Genomic DNA, 21,009 nt, shown 5'->3' with positions numbered 1-21,009 from the left:
GTAGAGAGACCACATGTTCTAGGCTGCACACTCTTCACATTATGGTAAGAAACATGGCAGCAGTAAGCTCAGAGCAGGGCTCTCTAGAAACATGGGACTGAGGACAGGGACTTTGTAACAGGTTGTACATATATATTTTAAGAAGCTACAATAATATCTCCCATCCACATATTTTTATTATGTGACTGACAATTCTCCCATCTTTCACTGTGGTTTATATCCCCTTCCCTTGAAATTGGGAAAGTCCTCTGACAGCTTTGATTAATAAAGTACAGTGGAAGAAATTATGCAACTTGCAAGGCTAGGTCATAAAAATGTCCTTCACTTTTGCCTTATTCTCTGGTGATGCTCATGCTTGAAACCCAGCAACCATGCTGTAAGGAAGCCCAAGCAGCCTGTGGAGAGGTCCACAGTGAAGAAACAAGGATCCCAGCTTACAGCCATGGCTGAGCTCTTAACCAACAGTCACCACCAAACTGTCATCCATATGGGTGAACCATCTTGGAAATGGATCCTCCAGCTCCTAGTTGAGGTTTCCCAGCTGATGGCATATGGAACAGAGATGAGCCACCCCTGCTGAGTCCTGTCCAATTTGCAGATTCGTTATCAAAATAAATGATTACTGTTGTTTTCAGAAGAATTAAGCCATTAAGTTTGAGGGTGGTTTGATTACTGATACTCCATAATAGTATCTGAGACAGGCTCTGCATGCCCAGAACTCTGGATAGTACATTTTACTCATTTTCCTTCCTGACCAATGTAAATTTTTCCTTTAACACCTTATCCTTTGGGAAGTTGTACCAAAACCCCATTTGGTTTAACTATATTCTGTGCTTCCATAACACATTGTGTATTCTCTATCCTAGCATACACGACACATATTCAATTTATACATTTACATATTTGTCCTACTAGACTGTTAGGACAAAGACTACACCTTATTCCCTCTGGAGCTTCAGTATCTAGCACTAGATCTTACATACAGGAAGGATTCCAAAATATTCACTGAACTAAAATAAAAGTTACAGCCTGCTTCAGAGTTTTCCATTAATGATTTAACTAAGGGTATTGTAGATATGGCCATAAACAAAAACTGATTGCTAACAGAGAGCAATGTCAGGGAGAAGGAAAATCAAAGTCTGCCACTCAAGGGAAGACCAAGGAGGGCCAAGAAGATTTAGTGCTAGTGTTACCTGCTGCCTGCAAAGGAGTAAACATTACCCTCAGATGTGGCAATGGTGTTTTTATAGGACAACCACAAAAGGTTTTCTTCCAATATATTTGCCTCCTTTCTTGAGAGCCGAGTCCACTGTGACCATTTTCACTCCTCAAGAAATTTTGGGCTTCCCTGGTGGTGCAGTGGTTAAGAATCCGCCTGCCAATGCAGGGGACATGGGTTTGAGCCCTGGCCCAGGAAGATCCCACATGCCGCGGAGCAACTAAGCCCATGTGCCACAACTACTGAGCTGCACTCTAGAGCCCATGAACCACAACTACGGAGCCCACATGTCACAACTACTGAAGCCCACTCACCTAGAGCCTGTGCTCCAAAACAAGAGAAACCACTGCAATGAGAAGCCCACACACCACAATGAAGAGTAGCCCCTGCTCACCGCAACTAGAGAAAACCCACGCGCAGCTAAGAAGACCCAACACAGCCAAAATTAAATAAATAAATAAATATATTTTTTAAAAAAATGAAAGAAAGAAATTTGGATGGACTAGAATGAGTCCAGAATAACCCATTACTCTGAAAATCAGAAGTTTCAAGAGTGCATTTTCTTTGACAATTGTAAAGAAAATGGACACAATGAAGTATTCCAGTCTTTGGTATTTTGAGAACTACTCCAAACAAAGAAAGGAAATGATCAACTATCACCATTATTATAAGAAGAGAATGTGAGAAAAATAAACTGCACCATGGTCTATTTCAACCCAGATAAGATTTACAATTTTGAAAATACATTAAGGTTTCAGCACTATGAAAGTTTTTTGATCGGTTTCCTCTTACAAGAAAATTCTTTTCTATTTCCTAGGAAATTGCTCAGGAGAATTCTAGGCAGGAGTTTAAAAAGAATTTTGCCTCGGGGAGACAACCTTTTTTTTTTCTTTTAATGATTCTGGGCCTCTCATTCCCATTCCCAGGTTAAAAGCTGATTTGTACTGCATTTGACATTATTCCCAGCCCTAATACCTCTGTCTGGGCATAGGCTGGAAGTGTCAACAATCTGTGAGATACCCCAATTCTCACAGTACTCAAAAGGCTCACCTTAGAACTTGAACTTACCAAGGGAAAATAAATTAACCCAGTCCCTCTAGGAGGTAACCAAAGACCAATTCATTTTTCATCCCTGTTCACCCTTCCAAAGATTGAGTTTTATCCTAAGGCTGGTTCCTTTTGCTATCATAGGATACCTACCAATAGGTATCTTTCTTCATTCTTGCCAACAGGCGAGACAGACCATCTCTTGAGATTTTTCTTCTAATCAAATAAATTTTACGAAAAACCTGTAAAAAAAAGAACTGGAACTCCTGGCTTGGAATCCCTCCCCTCCGCCATCACCAAGCTGCCCCAGAGATTCAGGGCAGAGCAGCCCCACACCTGGCACCCAGAACGGAGCCCGCGTTTGGGTAGAGCTGGAACTCCTGGCTTGGGGTCCCTCCCATCCGCCGTCACTGAGCTGTCCTGCAGCCCCAGGGCAGGGTGGCCTCACTGTGCTGCCGGCTCTGGAAGGGCCCCACCGGCTGAAGCTGTGACCCTCTTGGGGACCACGGGCCAGTTGTTTCAATAAGTAGCTTAAAGACAAAACAGAAACACAAGGTTTGTGCCTGAGATCATGTTGATGTGAAACCAGGGATGGCCACCTTGGGCCAGCTTGTGGGATCTTGGTTCCCAGGTTGGAGGTGGGGTCCGAGCTCCTGTGGTGGGAGCTCTGAGTCCAAACCACTGGACTAACAGAGAACCTCAGACCCCAGGGAATATCAATTGCAGTAAGGCCCGCCGGAGGGCCACATCTCAGCACCAAGACCCAGCTCGATCCAACTACCTGCAAACTCCAGTGTTGGACAACTCAGGCCAAACAACCAGTAAGACAGGAATATAACACCACCAGTCAAAAAAAAAAAAAAATGAAATGACAAAGAAATATGTTACAGAGGAAGGAGCAAGGTAAAAACCTACAAGACCAAATAAATGAAGACAAAAGAGGCAATCTACCTGAAAAAGAATTCAGAGTAATGATAGTAAAGATGATCCAAAATCTCAGAAACAGAATGAAGAAAATACAAGAAACATTTAACAAGGATCTAGAAGAACTAAAGAGCAAACAAAAAGTGATGAACAACACAATAACTGAAATTAAAAATAGTCTAGAAGGAATCAATAGCAGAATAACTGAGGCAGAAGAACATATAAGTGAGCTGGAAGATAAAAAGGTGGAAATAACTGCGAGGGAGCAGAATAAAGAAAAAAGAATGAAAAGAATTGAGGACAGTCTCAGAGACCACTGAGACACCATTAAATGCACCAGCATTCGAATTATAGGGGTTCCAGCAGAAGAAGAGAAAAAGAAGGGTCTGAGAAAATATTTGAAGAGATTATAGTCAAAAACTTCTCTAACATGGGAAAGGAAATAGTCAATTAAATCCAGGAAGCACAGAGAGTACCATCAAGGATAAACCCAAAGAGAAACATGCCAAGACACATATTAATCAAACTATCAAAAATTAAATACAAAGAAAAAATATTAAAAGCAGCAAGGGAAAAGCAACAAATAACATACAAGGGAATGCCCATAAGGTTAACAGCTGATCTTTCAGCAGAAACTCTGCAAGCCAGAAGGGAGTGGCAGGACATATTTAAAGTGATGAAAGGGAAAAACCTACAACCAAGATTACTTTACCCAGTAAGGATCTCATTCAGATTCAACAGAAAAATTAAAAACTTTACAGACAAGTGAAAGTTAAGGGAATTCAGCACCACTGAACCAGCTTTACAACAAATGCTAAAGGAACTTCTCTAGGCAGGAAACACAAGAGTAGGAAAAGACCTACAATAACAAACCCAAAACAATTAAGACAATGGTAACAGGAACATACATATCGATAATTACCTTAAATGTAAATGGATTAAATGCTCCAACCAAAAGACAGAGACTGACTGAATGCATACAAAAACAAGACCTGTACATATGCTGTCTACAAGAGACACACTTCAGACCTAGGGACACATACAGATTGAAAGTGAGGGGATGGAAAAAGAGATTCCATGCAAATGGAAATCAAAAGAAAGCTGGAGTAGCTATACTCATATCAGACAAAATAGATTAAAATAAACACTATTACAAGAGACAAAGAAGGATACTACATAATGATCAAGAGATCAATTCAAGAAGAAGATATAACAATTGTAAATATTTATGCACCCAACACAGGAGCACCTCAATACATAAGGCAAATGCTAACAGCCATAAAAGGGGAAATCGACAGTAACACAATAATAGTAAGGGAGCTTAACACCCCACTTTCACCAATGGACGGATCATCCAAAGTGAAAATAAATAAGGAAACACAAGCTTTAAATGACACATTAAACAAGACAGACTTCATTGATATTTATAGGACATTCCATCCAAAAGCAACAGAATACAATTTCTTCTCAAGTGCTCATGGAACACTCTCCAGGATAGACCATATCTTGTGTCACAAATCAAGCCTGGTAAATTTAAGAAAACTGAAATCATATCAAGTATCTTTTCCGACCACAATGCTATGAGACTACATATCAATTACAGGAAAAAAATTGTAAAAAATACAAAAACATGGAGACTAAACAATACACTACTAAATAACCAAGAGATCACCAAAGAAATCAAAGAGGAAATAAAAAAATACCTAGAAACAAATGACAATGAAAACACGACAACCCCAAACCTATGGGATGCAGCAAAAGCAGTTCTAAGAGGGAAGTATATAGCAATACAACCCTACCTCAAGAAACAAGAAAAATCTCAAATAAACAACCTAACCGGGCTTCCCTGGTGGCGCAGTGGTTGGGAATCTGCCTGCCAATGCAGGGGACACGGGTTCGAGCCCTGGTCTGGGAAGATCCCACATGCCGCAGAGCAACTAGGCCCATGAGCCACAATTACTGAGCCTGCGCGTCTGGAGCCTGTGCTCCGCAACAAGAGAGGCCGCGATAGTGAGAGGCCTGCGCACCGCGATGAAGAGTGGTCCCCACTTGCCACAACTAGAGAAAGCCCTCGCACAGAAACGAAGACCCAACACAGCCATAAATAAATAAAAAATAAATAAATAAATAAAAATTAAAAAAAAAAATTAAAAAAAAAAAAAAACCTAACCTTATACCTAAAGCAATTACAGAAAGAAGAATAAAAAAACCCCAACGTTAGCAGAAGGAAAGAAATCATAAAGATCAGATCAGAAATAATTGAAGGAAATGATGGCAAAGATCAATAAAACTAAAAGCTGGTTCTTTGAGAAGATAAAATTGATAAACCATTAGCCAGACTCATCAAGAAAATATGGAAGAAGACTCAAATCAACAGAATTATAAATGAAAAATGAGAAGTAACAACTGACACTGCAGAAATACAAAGGATCATGAGAGATTACTACAAGCAACTATATGCCAATAAAATGGAAAACCTGGAAGAAATGGACAAATTCTTAGAAAAGCACAACCTTCTGAGACTGAACCAGGAAGATATAGAAAATATAAACAGAGCAATCACAAGCACTGAAATTGAAACCGTGATTAAAACCTTCCAACAAACAAAAGCCCAGGACCAGATGCCTTCACAGGTGAATTCTATCAATCATTTAGAGAAGAGCTAACACCTATCCGTCTCAAACTCTTCCAAAACATAGCAGAGGGAGGAACACTCCCAAACTCATTCTAGGAGGCCACCACCAACCTGATACCAAAACCAGACAAAGATACCATAAAAAAAGAAAACTACAGGGCAATATCTCTCATGAACATAGATGCAAAAAACCTCAACAAAATACTAGCAAACAGAATCCAACAGCACATTTAAAGGATCGTACATCATGATCAAGTGGGGTTTATCCCAGGAATGCAAGGATTCTTCAATATATGCAAATCAATCAATGTGATACACCATATTAACAAATTGAAGGATAAAAACCATATGATCATCTCAATAGATGCAGAAAAAGCTTTTGACAAAATTCAACACCCATTTATGATAAAAACTCTCCAGAAAGTAGGCATAGAGTGAACCTACCTCAACATAATAAAGGCCATATATGACAAACCCGCAGCCAACATCGTTCTCAATGGTGAAAAACTGAAACCATTTCCTCTAAGATCAGGAAGAAGACAAGGTTGCCCACTCTCACCACTATTATTCAACATAGTTTTGGAAGTGTTAGCCACAACAATCAGAGAAGAAAAAGAAATAAAAGGAATCCAAATTGGAAAAGAAGTAAAACTGTCACTGTTTGCAGATGACATGATACTATACATGGATAATCCTAATGATGCTACCAGAAAACTACTAGAGCTAATCAATGAATTTCGTAGAGTAGCAGGATACAAAACTAATGCACAGAAATCTCTTGCATTCCTATACACTAATGATGAAAAATCTGAAAGAGAAATTAAGGACACAGTCCCATTTACCCTTGCAACAAAAAGAATAAAATACCTAGGAATAAACCTACCTAAGATGACAAAAGACCTGTATGCAGAAAACTATAAGACACTGATGAAAGAAAGTAAAGATGATACAAACAGATGGAGAGATATACCCTGTTCTTGGATTGGAAGAATCAACATTGTGAAAATGACTATGCTACCCAAAGCAATCTACATATTCAGTGCAATCCCTACCAAACTACCAATGGCATTTTTCACAGACCTAGAACAAAAAATTTCACAATTTGTATGGAAACACAAAAGAACCCAAGTAGCCAAAGCAATCTTGAGCAAGAAAAGCAGAGCTGGAGGAATCAGACTTTCTGACTTCAGACTATACTACAAAGCTACACTAATCAAGAGAGTAGGGTACTGGCACAAGAACAGAAACATAAATCAATGGAACAGGATAGAAAGTCCAGAAGTAAACCCATGCACATATGGTCACCTTATCTTTGATAAAGGAGGCAAGAGTATACAATGGAGAAAAGACAGCCTCTTCAATAAGTGGTGGTGGGAAAACTGGCCAACTACATGTAAAAGAATGAAATTAGAACACTTCCTAACACCATGCAGAAAAATAAACTCAGAATGGATTATAGACCTAAAACTAAGGGCAGACACTATAAAACTCTTAGAGGAAAACATAGGCAGAACATGCTATGACATAAATCACAGCAAGATCCTTTTTGACCCACCTCCTAGAGAAATGGAAATAAAAACAAAAATAAACAAGTGGCACCTAATGAAACTTAAAAACTTTTTGCATAGCAAAGGAAACCATAAACAAGACGAAAAGACAACCCTCAGAATGGGAGAAAATTTTTGCAAATGAAGCAACTGACAAAGGATTAATCTCCAAAATATACAAGCAGCTCGTGCAGCTCAATATCAAAAAAACAAAAAACCCAACCCCAAAATGGGCAGAAGACCTAAATAGATATTTCTCCAAATATATACAGATTGCCAACAAACACATGCAAAGATGCTCAACGTCACTAATCATCAGAGAAATGCAAATCGAAACTACAATGAGGTATCATGTCACACCAGTCAGAATGGCCATCATCAAAAATCTACAAACAATAAATGCTGGAGAGGGTGTGGAGAAAAGGGAACCCTCTTGCACTGTTGGTGGGAATGTAAATTGATACAGCTACGATGGAGAACAGTATGGAGGTTCCTTAAAAAACTAAAAATAGAACTACCATATGACTCAGCAATCCCACTACTGGGCATGTACCCTGAGAAAACCATAATTCAAAAAGAGTCATGTACTACAATGTTCATTGTAGCACTAGTTACAATAGCCAGGACATGGAAGCAACGTAAATGTCCATCGAAGATGAATGTATCAAGAAGATGTGGCAAATATATGCAATGGAATATTACTCAGCCATAATAAGAAATGAAACTGAACTATTTGTAGTGAGTTGGATGGACCTAGAGTCTGTCATACAGAGTGAAGTAAGTCATAAAGAGAAAAACAAACACCGTATGCTAACACATACATATGGAATCTAAAAAAAAAAAAAGGTTCTGACGAACCTATGGGCAGGACAGGGATAAAGACACAGACGTAGAGAATGGACTTGAGGACACGGGGATGGGGAGGGTAAGCTGGGATGAAGTGAGAGAGTAACACTGACATATATATACACTACCAAATGTAAAATAGATAGCTAGTGGGAAGCAGCCACATAGCACAGGGAGAACAGCTTGGTGCTTTGTGACCACCTAGAGGGGTGGGATAGGGAGGGGGTAGGGAGACGGAAGAGGGAGGGGATATGGGGATATATGTATATGTATAGCTGATTCACTTTGTTACACAGCAGAAACTAACACAACATTGTAAAGCAATTATACTCCAAAAAAGATGTTAAAAAAAAAACCTAAAAAATATCATCTTATATCTCATTTCTTGAATGTATAATTCCTGCTCATTTATAAACAATTGTGTTTTTTTTCCAAACAGGGAATGCCACATGGTGATTAGCTTAGGCCTGAGCTCCCACATTATTCTTTGGCAACAAGAGAAGGAATGGCCATGATTGATTTAATGTCACCAAGAGCCCAAACCTGGAGCAGAGAAGCTCCACAAAGGAAGCGCTAGAATGCTTGCTGGAGAAACAAACAGTGCTCACGGAGTAGTGCTGTCTACACTAAAAGAAATGTTGTCAAGCATTTGCTGGGCTGGTTAGTTTTTTGATGTGTGCCTTCCATTTTATAGTTTGTTTTCCACTGGTGTCTTGCAAGGATTTTTTCGTAGCAACAAAACTAACCAGAAGCAGAAAGTGGCACTGGCCTATCCTGTCTTTCAAGGGAAGACAACGTGGCAGGGACATTTGCTTTCGAAGGTGAATAAATGAAGCACGGAGCTTCAGAATCTGAGAGGAAATTCCAGATTCAGATCTTCTTAAGGAATGTGATACCTCAGAATCTGTCAGATTCTCCGAGGGGTTGGGAAAGAGCCCTGGGGACTTTTGTGCCCTTGTTGCCCTTGGCCAAGATCAGGAGAATCCAGGTGTTTGAAGAGCTGGGGAGGAAGGTTGTGTGGCACTGACTGACTCAGCAAAAGGACTTCTAAAGACATGTTCTCAGCTTTATCCTCTCAGAGTACAGCCTACATAGCACTTTAAAAACTTCTGCCTCTGTGGCCCAGTGAGATTGGGAAATACATTTTCTGTTCCAGATATTTATTTAAAAGCTTCACTTTCACTTAATAAATCCATAGCCATGGCATACATGGAAAGTTTCCCCAAATGGTAATTTATGCTTATTGAAGAATTACTTTTCAAAGTGCATGGGCTACCTGTCACTGAGGGCAATTGCGGCCACTCAATTTTTAGACTTATTGGCTGTTATAGATTTGGGAGTTGATATATTTTTGAAATGTTTATGCTTTCTTTTTCTTGTTAATTATCGATCTAAACCTTTATGGATTCTGAGAGATTTGTGAACAAGGCTTTCATTAATCCCCAAGGCTGCTGAGGAGTGCAGGCAATAGAATTCCCAGGTCACAGATATGCAGGAAACTTGGGAACCAACAGGCTAATTCCCAGGGTCACACAGTGGGTCAGTGCTGGCCAAACTCACAGAGTTTATAACAGGGATACCAGTCATCCAGATGCTCACCGAAGACGACCCTTTAGCTGTGCCTAGAGCACGTGGTCAAGGGTGGCCCAGAAGCAATGGGATGTAGACACGTCCCTTCCCAACCCTCGTGGGACCTCCCCTACCACCAGGACGCCTATCCTGTGCCGTGTGCCTACCCCCGCCTGAGTGTACTCTACCTTCCAGTGGATTTGTCCCCTTAGTCTAAAGCATGTATGGAAGACTTCCAGATGCTAAATCCCTCCTCTTATCTAACACTCTTCCCCTTCTCTTCCCTCCTATCTCCTACCTTCCCACCATCTAAGGCAACGGAAGGTCTTAAAAGTAGAAACATTGGCTAGAGTCTCTCAGAACATGATGCTCCCCAGCGCATCAGAGTGTGGGGAGTCCAAGGTGACGGGGTTTCTTGATTCTCCTCATTGGTGCGAGACAGTGGGGGGCCTTAGACCAGCCACAAGCCCTGCCACAGACGGGGCAGGTACAGGAGCCACAGAGCCCACGCAAGGATGCCACCTCCTCGGGCCCACAGAAGGAAGAAGGGAGGAGGGTGGCGCTTGGGTTTCCCATTGTGTGTCCTTAAGGGAACTGAGGGGAGCCTCCAGCGCCTTGTTCACTCCCAGTGATTTCCTCAGAGGATATTTGCTAAAGAGAAAACTCAGAACCTTTTTTCTTTCTGTATAAAAGCGTGCCTTCACCTGTCCAGCCTTCCAGAAGTATTTTAGTATCGATAACCCTGAGTTCTGGCACGTGCCTCCGTGGCACTTTCTTACCTCTTATTTCCTTGGAAGTTCTGGCTTTGAAGTAAACACAATGCAGTTTGATGGGGATAATGGAAAAGCAGACCTCAGATCCTGGAGACCTTAAATGCTAAGGTGAAGGTCAGATGTTACCCAGTGGGCTGTAGAGAGCCCTTTTCCAAAGTGTCCGCTTCACCCTTTGGGAGCTAGAGAAGACCCAGCCTCCTTCCTTCTTGGGCCAGAGACACCACGCGTCCTACCCCGCTCCAAGCCTGCATGAGAACTGGCGGGCTCCCACAGCTAGGCCGCCAACCCTGTCGCTGCTGGACACAGGATGTTCGTGCTGGGAAGGCCCTGAGAACCCTCCCTGCCCAAGCCCCTCGTATGTTAGAAACGAGGACACAACACGGAGGCCCTCTGGGTAGATATAAAGGCACCAATCCTTCATTCACATGCTCCTGATTACAAATTCAAGAATGAGGGGGTCCGGATGGGGTGCTTGCCTCCAGGAGGCCTGTGGTTTTATGTGTGTGAGCAAACACATTTTGTTTAAGTAGACCTTCCTCCTGCCCCCGCCTCCAGCCCTGCCTCCGCCACCCCGTCTTTATTCATTGCTAACAGATGCGGCCAGGACACAGCCAGGCAAGTGCAGGAGCACATGGGCTCCCTCGCGGGCGAGAAGAGGGAAAACTGATGAGGTGCCGCAGAGCAGTGTGTGTAGGGCCTTGGCTTTGAATTTTGATTCCTCCCACCTCCTCCCCCTCACCGCCCACCACCCCAGCTCACCAGGCTTTCCAACAACTTCTGTTCTGTGTCCTTCACATCTGAGAATGGCCAGATGAAAGGAGCCTAGGCGAGCAGCTAAGGAGTCGGTGCTCATCCTGACAACTGCACCGAGGCCCAGGAACTGGTCGATAGCCTCCTCTCAAGGTACCCAGCTGGGAGGCCTGTGCTGAGACCCCTGGAAGGAGCAGTTCCCTATCGAGCTCACAGCCACCTCCGCTGACGCTGAAAATGTGTCTTGTCTGCAGCACAAACCACCTCAAGCCAGAGACAGAGCAGGCCAAGGCTGCGAAGGAGGCTGAGAAGGGGGCTAAGAAGGGGCATGGGTGAGACTTGAGTAGGAGCCTCATGACCACAGCTCTCTTGAACCCCCTTCTCATCCATCTGAACATCTTAGCCTGCTGGCATCTTACAGTGTCACATGAAAGGTGCCCCTGTAGTAACGAGCTTGCCTAAATGTCCTGCTAGGTAATAACCACTACGACCATCCTCAGGGTGTGGGTCCAGGGACGCCTCTCCTTTGAAGCCTACTCTGATACCCACTGCAAGGTGGTCACCGCTGCCTCTGGGCTCCACAGCTGGGCTTGCACGCATGGTACCCTGTGGCTGAGGAACTCGTGAATGCCTCTGCATCCCCCTCAGGGATCCTCTCTCCCGTGCCCCAGCCCAGGGCCCACAGCACAGTAGTTGCTCAATAAATGTGAGCCTGATCAATCACAAACTAGAAGCATTAATGGGCTTGGTGTCAGAGACCTGAATTGGAACCCTGGCTCTGCCATTCACAACAGCTGTGTAACCTTGACTGTGTCCCACAGCCACAGGAAAACTTGGCCTCCTCACTGAAAAATGGAATCGCTGGTCTCATTCCTGCCCTCTACACCATCACTTTTATGGGCTCAAACAAGAAATCAGATATTAAAGCGCTATATCAGTTGTACAACCCAGTACGCAAGTAAACTGACATTATAATCGCTGTGCTTTTACTACTTCCATTATTATTACTCCAAGGTTTATTACTATTAATAATGGATACTGGAAGGAGGACCCTTCTGAAGAAGTTCATTTCAATTACTCAATAATTTTTTCTAAAAGGAATTAATTTCATTTATTCTCCTCTTGAGGTCAGTTTCAGCACAGAGTAGAGGAGGGGATAGGAGATCCCTCAGGTGGAAAACTGAGGAGTTTGGGTCAACCCCTCCCCACCCATCCACCCCAAATGTATTGACCCACTGGTCTGATCTGTGTGCTCTCATAACCTCAGGAGTTCCTGATCTCTCAAAGTGGGCAGAGACTACCTTCCTGGGATCTAACATGGTATGCACAAAAGTTTAAAAACTGAATGTGGGGCTTCCCTGGTGGTGCAGTGGTTAAGAATCCACCTGCCAACGCAGGGGACATGGGTTCGAGCCCTGGTCCGGGAAGATCCCACATGCTGTGGAGCAACTAAGCCCGTGCGCCACAACTACCGAGCCTGCGCTCTAGAGCCCACGAGCCACAACTACTGAGCCCACGTGCCGCATCTACTGATGCCCGCGGGCCTAGAGCCCATGTTCTGCAACAAGAGAAGCCACCGCAATGAGAAGCCCGTGCACCGCGATGAAAAGTAGTCCCCCGCTCGCCGCAACTAGAGAAAGCCCACGCGCGGCAACGAAGACCCAACACAGCCAAAAATAATAAGTAAATAAAAATAAATAAATTTATAAAAAAAAAATGTAAGCCTAAATTAAAAAACAAAAAAACAAAAAAACAACTGAATGTGCTGTGAAAAGACATGGGGGAAACATGAATGCATATTATCACCAAGTGAAGGAAGCCAGCCTGAAAAGGCTACATACTCTATGATCCCAACATTATGGCATTGTGGAAAAGGCAGAACTATGGAGACAGTAAAAAGATCAGTGGTTGCCAGGGCTTAAGGGGGAGGGATGAAGAGCCAGAGCCCAGAGGATTTTTAGAGCAGTGGAAATACTGTGTATGATACCATAATGATAGATACATGTCATTATACATATGTCCAGGTCCATAGACTGTACAACACCACGAGTGAACGGTCATGTAGACTGTGGACTTTGGGTGATTATGATGTGTCAACATAGGTTTATCCGCTGTAACAAATGGACCACTCTGGTATGGGATGTTGGTGACGAGGGAGGCTGTGCCTGTGTGGGGACAAGGGATTGAAGGGGAAATTCTGTACATTTCAACTTTGCTGTGAACCTAACACTGCTCTAAAAGAATCTTTTTTAAAAAGGGAATATGTGCCTCATAAAAGAAACTAATATTTGCTTCTTTGGGAATCCTGAAAGCTGACCTAGCTGTTTGGCTTTTCATAAGATTTGGGGCCACTTTCAGGGCTTCCTGAGGGAGAGCAAAGTGGAACAGGAAATTAGCAAGGATGTTAAGGACCAGAGGAGGACACACTAGGAGGGAATGGACATGAGGAATACAGCCCAGGGCGTGCCCAGATCCCAGCTCAGCCACGGGCCCTCCAGTAATGGAGGGCCATGGACTTTCTGTATCTTTGGTTATCACTTCCCGCCCAGTGCTTCGTGAACTTTCTTGCCTCATCACCTTGGCATGAGCCTTGCCGTTCTGTCTCTCCATAGCTGGAAGCAAAAGCAGCAGATGGACATTAGGGACGAGGGTGGTCTTGGCCTCTTTCCCTCGTGAGTCTTCCTGTGAGCACTGTCTCTGCTTTTATGAGTGTGCTTCCTGGCCCTGCCTGGCTAGGTTTACCTCAAGCCACCCTGGGGACACCACTGTTGCGGGGGCCGGCAGGGGAGACCTACTACAGAAAACCCTGCGGAGGGCGTGGGAATAGGCACAGGTGCTCAGAAAGTGCTGCTCTGGGGTCAAGGGGACAAAGAAGGTTCTGCTTCTGCCCCCTGGGGATGAAACTCCCCCAGAAGTCCCAACCCACTGTGTTGCCTTTCAAGCGGGGTCTAGTGGCAGAATTTAGACTTTTTGGTTACTAGCTGTGGGCCGTGATGCTTCAAGGACACAGATGTGAGTAGTAATTCTCAGGTCGTGAGAACTGAGGACACTTGTCCTTGAACATGCAGTTGCTGAGCTGTCCCAGCCGTGGTCCCTGGCCACCCTCCCCCCAGCCCCACAGCAGGGCCTACTCCTACTCCCACGTCACTCCAGGTTGACCTCTGCCCCTGCGTTTATACACGATATTGAAACGATGTGCCTACTTCTGTGGCCTCCTCAACAAGCCATACGCTGTTAGAGGCCAGGGGTGCTGCCTGTACGACCAGTTTCGGGGACCCAACCTGCCTTGGTGACCCACGGACTTGGCAAACTATCTGGCAATTAGCAGGTGCTCGCTAAATGTTTCTGGAATGAATGAAGGGATAGCCAAACTTTAAGGATCCAGGAGGTCACAACAGAAGTGGAGAGGGGCAACTGGATTTCCAGAATCCAAGAGGTTTCAAGCCAAGAAAATAAACAGTAATGACAAAATAAATTCATAGATAGATATCGATAGACAGATAGATGATAGACAGAAGATAGATAGATAGATAGATAATAACATTGCCTGACATATATGAGCCAATAAAGATGTGTTAAGCATTTTTCAGACATTATCTCATTTAATTCCCCTATGACCATATGAAGTCCACAGTATAACCCAGCCGCTTCAATGCAGGAATGTGGTCCTGAGAAGGAAATCTTCATCAAAGACACTCTCTACAGATCCCCTGCCCCTGCCTGGAGTGATTCCCGGACTGGTGTTTCCGATCACTTGGAGAAAGCGGAGGAGGACAAGACACTGTGTTTACTGTGTGCCCACCACACGCCAGGCAGCAGGCTACGTGCGCTACACAAACATTCTTATTTAAGCTCACAGGAATCCACAGGGAACGGTATTATCATCTGTAACAATTTAACAAGTGAAGAAACCAAGACTTAGAAAGGGGATGAGAAAAGGTAGAAATGAGCCCAGGCTCCAGGGGGGTCCACAGAACCCGGTTTATAATTGACACTCAATGACTATGGATTGAATTAAATGGAATTCAGTTGAATATTGTCTATCCACAAAGGCAAATTTTATTTTAGGGTGCCTCCTTTCAGCAGACCGGGCAGACTGCCACCCTCAATCTCTCTTTAAAAGGTCGCAGGGAGCCCCCTGGGGCCATTTGGAAAAGTGAGAGCAAGGAGTGGCACCTCCCACATACACAAAAGTGTGCGATGGATTTGAGCTGAGGCTGTGGCTTGTGGGCCACAGAATCTCATCAGCCTTGTAAAGGGAGGTGTAGTTACGCAGAAGCCTTGCCAGTTGGACTGCACAGGGCTCCTCCTCCCAGAACACCTTAGGAAGGCAGCTCTGGTGGTAGCAAGGGTGACTGTGAGCCAATTGGAGCTATGTGCAGCCCTCCTAGAACACAATTACAATGCTATTTATTATATTTGACATAGAAGCCTATGGCGCTTGGATTCCTGGGTCTCCAGCAGTGATCCAGAGAGGAACAGGGTGATCATTTTAAATAACTGAAAATAATTTGCTTTAAAAAAAAAGTGTGTACTGGTTGTCTCTTACCTAGAAATATCTCTCGGTGAGGGAATGTTAATTTTCTTTCTGCAGCTCGCTTGAAAACTAGTACTTACAACGTATTCAGTTGGTGGCACCAAAAGTCTATGTAGTTTAATATCACCAGATTTAATATTTTAATTGGAATGTGAGCTAGACATTCCAGCACACGAATCCTCCTGAGAACCTCACCATCCCCTTGTTCACACAAGTCATCCAGTCATGGAGTTGGTTGATGGTCAACAAGAAGGTCAGCTGGAGGCCCCACCCTTTGGACTGTTTTTTTCTTTTCTCGTGAATATGTCAAAATATTAGAAATGTCAGTTACTCCCAGCCTCGTGGCTCAGACGGGCTCAATAATCAGTTACTTCCCCAGCTGCACAACAAAGGCTGGGGGAGGCAGATGCAGGGAAAAAGGAGAGCTGAAGGATTTGAAAGCAATTACAGTCAAAACAGGTCATCTCTTTTGTTTCTGCAACTCTAGTGCAAAAAGTCCTTCCCTGCTACTGTTCCTCGGGCGCCAGAGTCTGTTTCCCCCTTAGAAAGCAAGCAACAGCTTGCAGCAAGCTTTTGTTGACATGAATTCCATGTTGCCTGGTGCTTTTGTTTGTTTCACACATAATTCACATTTTTCTATCTTACATGCATTTTTCATAGTCTGTCCTAAAGCAATGTCCTGACTTCCATCCGGGACTCCCCGTCTGGGGTCAAAGTCCCTGCAGATAACTGGGTTAAGGGTGTTGATGGAACACTCTGCGGGATGGAGCTGACATATTAGGAATTAAATTCCTACAATACAGAGATTAAAAATCACTTTGGATCAGATCCTAAACCAAGCACGAAAATGAGCAGTGGCTCAGGTACCACAGTCTTAAGGACAAAGAGTCAAATTTACTTCTCTTCTATTCTTTTCTGAAGGAGTTTTCACAAAAATTCACGTGGGGAACAGGAGAAAAGGGTCAGCTTTGAAAGAGCCTCACGTGGGGCCCCAAAGGGAGAAGAAAGGGGGGAGAGAGAGAAGTAGGGGACGCATTGGGCATCATCGGTGCGACCAATGGCATTCATAAGCTATGTGACTTGTCACAACTCCTTAAACCGTCAAGGAAATGTCCTGAAAGTGAAGATCACTTTTCTATCTCCCAGCTCCAGGACACGTGTATGGAGCTTCTAAACATGACTTCTCTACTTACGGCAAATTCCACGGTAAGCACTGACTTCATGGAACTTTAAAAGACCAAGACTAGAAGAGTCCTCAGAAGCTACCATTCCAACTTCCTACATAACGCAGGACGCTGCTCTGCGGCACCTCCAACAACCTAAGCACCGATTAATGGGGTGCCCACTGCTTGACAAGGTTACCCGTTTCCTTATTCAAAACTCCTCTGCGACCAAGCTCCTCCTTCCACTGATATGGAGCACAAGACCCTCTGTCTTCCATTGACACGTGTCAGTTCTGCCTCAGAGTCATAAAGAACAATTCCCTTCCTTTACCCATGGCTGGATTATATGATGGTTATCAGCATGGGTTTTGCACTCACCTGAGGCAGTTCCACCTCCACCACTTACTTAACTTTGGGTAAGTTACATAAGTTCTCCAGCCCTCAATTCATCTGAAATATGAGCATGGTAGCAGGTTCTCTCCTAAAAGTCAGGTTTGCCTTTAGGAGGTACGGTGGTGGTGGGATCACACAGCAGAGAAGGAGTACTGAGCCATGCATCAGAAGACTCGGTGCTTTGTCCTGGCTTTGCCATGGTGAGTGTGAGTCATATAAGTCACTAAACCTCCCTGCAGCTCACTCCTCCCTTTGGGAAACATCACAGCACATGGCCCGCCTATGAGCATCCAGGCGCTGTTGTAGAGATCAAACGCCAACACGTGACTTTCACATCTGTGCACCTGTAGGTCTATGGCGCGGTCCCAGTGCAGGCCTAGGCAAACACTCGGTGCTCAATAAAAGCCTGTGGACTAAATTGCGTCTGTGCTTTCTGAGAGGAAGATTAGGAATTGTGGGCTGAGAAGGGAAGAGGCTTCTTAGATGAGGTTTACAATTTGGCAGGCTCCCTGGGAGGAGAAAGTCCACAGAAGGCAGAAGGTGTGTGTTTGGGCTACCGCAGAAAGATCTGGGATCTAGGAAGGGCTTTAGGTGTTACCTGTTGCAAAAGAGCTGGAGGAGCAGGAGTGATGAAAAAAGCAGACCTCTGGGCTCCGGAAGGTGCTCAGTGGTTGTCTCTGCGGTGCTGATGAAAGGGAGCTTCAAGGAGAGGTGAGCAAAGAGGGGCCTGATATGCAGAGGGGATCGTGAGCGGATACCAGCTGGGCTGACGAGGGGCCAGAGCGGGGGGAGATGGGCATGGTCCCTACCCAGGAGGTTTCTCAGCTGAGCAGTTGTCAATGGAAACTCCGTGCTGCAGCGTGTAGGAAAACAAGCCGGGGAGGGGGTTGCCCGAGGGTGGAATGCAGCGCCTGGCAGCCAGCTTTCTCTCTAATTCTCCAAGTCTCACTCCTCTTTCAAGACCAAGTTCAAATTTAACCTTTCCCGGAAAGCCTTCCCTCAACTCTGGAACAATGAGAAACCTACCCCCTTTCTAAAATTTCTATAAGAATTTTGGTCTGTATAAATCATATAGTAATTATGAGTATAAAAATACGACTTCCGGATGATTTATCTATTGCTGTCTTAAAATAAGGTTACTTAACATTTTACAAGTAAAATATATTACGTTCTCCATTCAGCCACCTAGCATCCCCCTGGAACATACATCAAACATGACACAAAAGGGATTTCTAGCTCATTTCGTCCTTGCCTTCACAGTCCGGAGCTTGTTGCCAGGTCCTCCTCTCTTGGTCTTGCTTCCATGTCTGAAATAGTGGCCAGCATTCTTTTTCTGGCCATGACTTTGCCTCTTCTCTTGTTCTCTTTTCCAGTTTCCTCCTTGGTAGCCCCTCTGCCCTGACTCCACCTCATGGAACAACGTGTTTCCACGAAGCTGGCTCAGAAAGGGCCCAGACGCCTGCAGGGAGACCCCGGGGTCCCGAGGAGGAAGCTGAGCTCAGCTCGGGGCCTCCTCTTCACCCCCGACCCTGCTGATTGCAGAGCCGTCCACAAGCTGGCCACGTAATAAAAGAGGGTAAGACTCATTAGCCTCTAAAGAAAGTGGCAGAATGATCAGGGGAAGGAGTAGCGTGTGTGAGAATCGGTGTCAGAAATGAACAATAGGGGCTTCCCCGGTGGCGCAGTGGTTGAGAATCTGCCTGCCAAAGCAGGGGACACGGGTTCGAGCTCTGGTCTGGGAAGATCCCACATGCCGCGGAGCAACTAGGCCCGTGAACCACAACTACTGAGCCTGCGCGTCTGGAGCCTGTGCTCCCAACAAGAGAGGCCGCGACAGTGAGAGGCCCGTGCACCGCGATGAAGAGTGGCCCCTGCTTGCCGCAACTAGAAAAAGCCCTCGCACAGAAACGAAGACCCAACACAGCCAAAAATAAATAAATTTAAAAAAAAAAAAAAAAAAAAAAAGAAATGAACAATGGATGGACTTCCCTCCGTTAGAACCATGGGTCTTGCACACAGAAGGTGCTCAATAAATACCTGTTGAATAAAATCTATAGACCCGAGGCAAAAGGAATAAATATTGAACCCCCCAAATGGAAAAGCGGGTAGGGCGGAACCAGGAAAAGAAGCACTTATTGACAAAGGAAAGGCTGGCATGAGGCAGAGCCCCTGCTGTTAAATATCGGCCTCAGCTCACAGGGCAACACAGAGCGGGTGCTGCTCTCCTCCGACCCCCGTGGGCCTCAGTCGTACAGGACAAAGGTGCTCCTGGCGCTGTGCTGTGCAGGGCAGGTTAGGAAGGTTACTGACGGGAGGCCAGGAAGGGAGACCGTGGTTGCCCGTCACGTCCACACCACCTTTCCACCTTCCCTTTGCCTATGTCCAGACACCCCCATGAGAATACTTGCAAAACAACTGACTCCAACCCCACTGAAAAGTCGTTCTGCTTGAACTCAGGTATGTGCTGGCTTTGGAAGACTCCTCCGCAATGAGGTGGGGTGATTCACCTGTTTATCACCATGGGGACGGGGATGGAGGAACAGCCCATAAGGACAAGAGGACAAGGAGCAGTCGTTGTAATCTCCACCCTCAGAAACTACAGCCATAGCAATTATACTCCAATAAATATGCTAATAAATAAATAAATAAATGAACGAAAACTACAGCCCTTCTGAGAAGCCAAGTGCCTCGTTTACCTTCAGCCATTATTGTGCCTACATTCCCAACCCTAACATGCCTCTTTCAAATCTGTTCTTTTATCATTTGTGTGTACGTAGCACGTATGTACCTCATATGTAAATGCCAAGTGCATGTTGTTGTTCCTTCATATAACAATCATTTATTCAGTGCCTTCTATGTGCCTGGCACAGTGCTAAACGCTTTCTCATATTTTGTATCATTTAGCACTACCTTTATCTTTATAAAGATAACTATCTTTATCGCCATAAAGATAACTATCTTTACCTCCATTTTTACCCTGAAGAAACTTAAACACAGAGAAGTTAAGTCACTTACCCAAGTCACACAGCAAATAACAAAGTTAGATTAAAATCCATATTTACTGAAGCTAAGACCAGTGTTCCTTTCATTGGACCACACTTGCCTTTAACAAGTGTATAATAATGCTTATGAATTCAAAGTTATGAATAATACTTGTGAACTATAAATCCCACGGGAGGGAAGACCTCTATGGTTTTATGTATTACATTTAATTTATTAATATATGTGTAATGACTTTAGTGTTTAGAGTACATATGGAACTTTGCTGTTGTTTCCGTTTTGTACTTTGCCAGCTACTCGTTTGTCGCGGCAGCATCTCTGACGTTGCTTCTTCTTAGACATCTAGAGTCAGGTGCTTTCCATGCTTTTCATGCGTTGTAACCCCTCCTCCCACGGCAGGTATGGACCCTACCATTTCCTCCTCTCAGCTGCAGCCCACGGGACAGGTTTGCAGCCTCAGTGGTGGCGAGTCACACATATTTGGGGTGCCGTGGGATATCTTTTTTTTAAGTTCTAAATAACACACATTTGGGACTTAGTCAAAATGGAGCCTATAGTCATAAGCAACCGTCGTCATCTTGGGACAGAGTGGAGTTTCTGGGGAGT

General features: G+C 44.4%; 1 long non-coding RNA gene across 1 annotated transcript; it reads right to left on the bottom strand.

The window, feature by feature from the left end:
• Positions 1–454: 454 nt before the first annotated feature.
• Positions 455–14,139, bottom strand: LOC309611706. The gene is made up of 2 exons (XR_014234689.1): positions 5,356–14,139; positions 455–5,022 (listed from the first exon to the last, which is right to left on the bottom strand). It is a non-coding gene; the product is annotated as an uncharacterized lncRNA (long non-coding RNA).
• Between the last annotated feature and the right edge of the window lie 6,870 nt (positions 14,140–21,009).

This window comes from Balaenoptera borealis, assembly GCF_965194805.1.
Source record: "Balaenoptera borealis genome assembly, chromosome: 15".
In the NCBI taxonomy this organism is placed as follows: Eukaryota; Metazoa; Chordata; class Mammalia; order Artiodactyla; family Balaenopteridae; genus Balaenoptera; species Balaenoptera borealis.
This window is presented reverse-complemented; position numbering and strand designations above follow the sequence as displayed.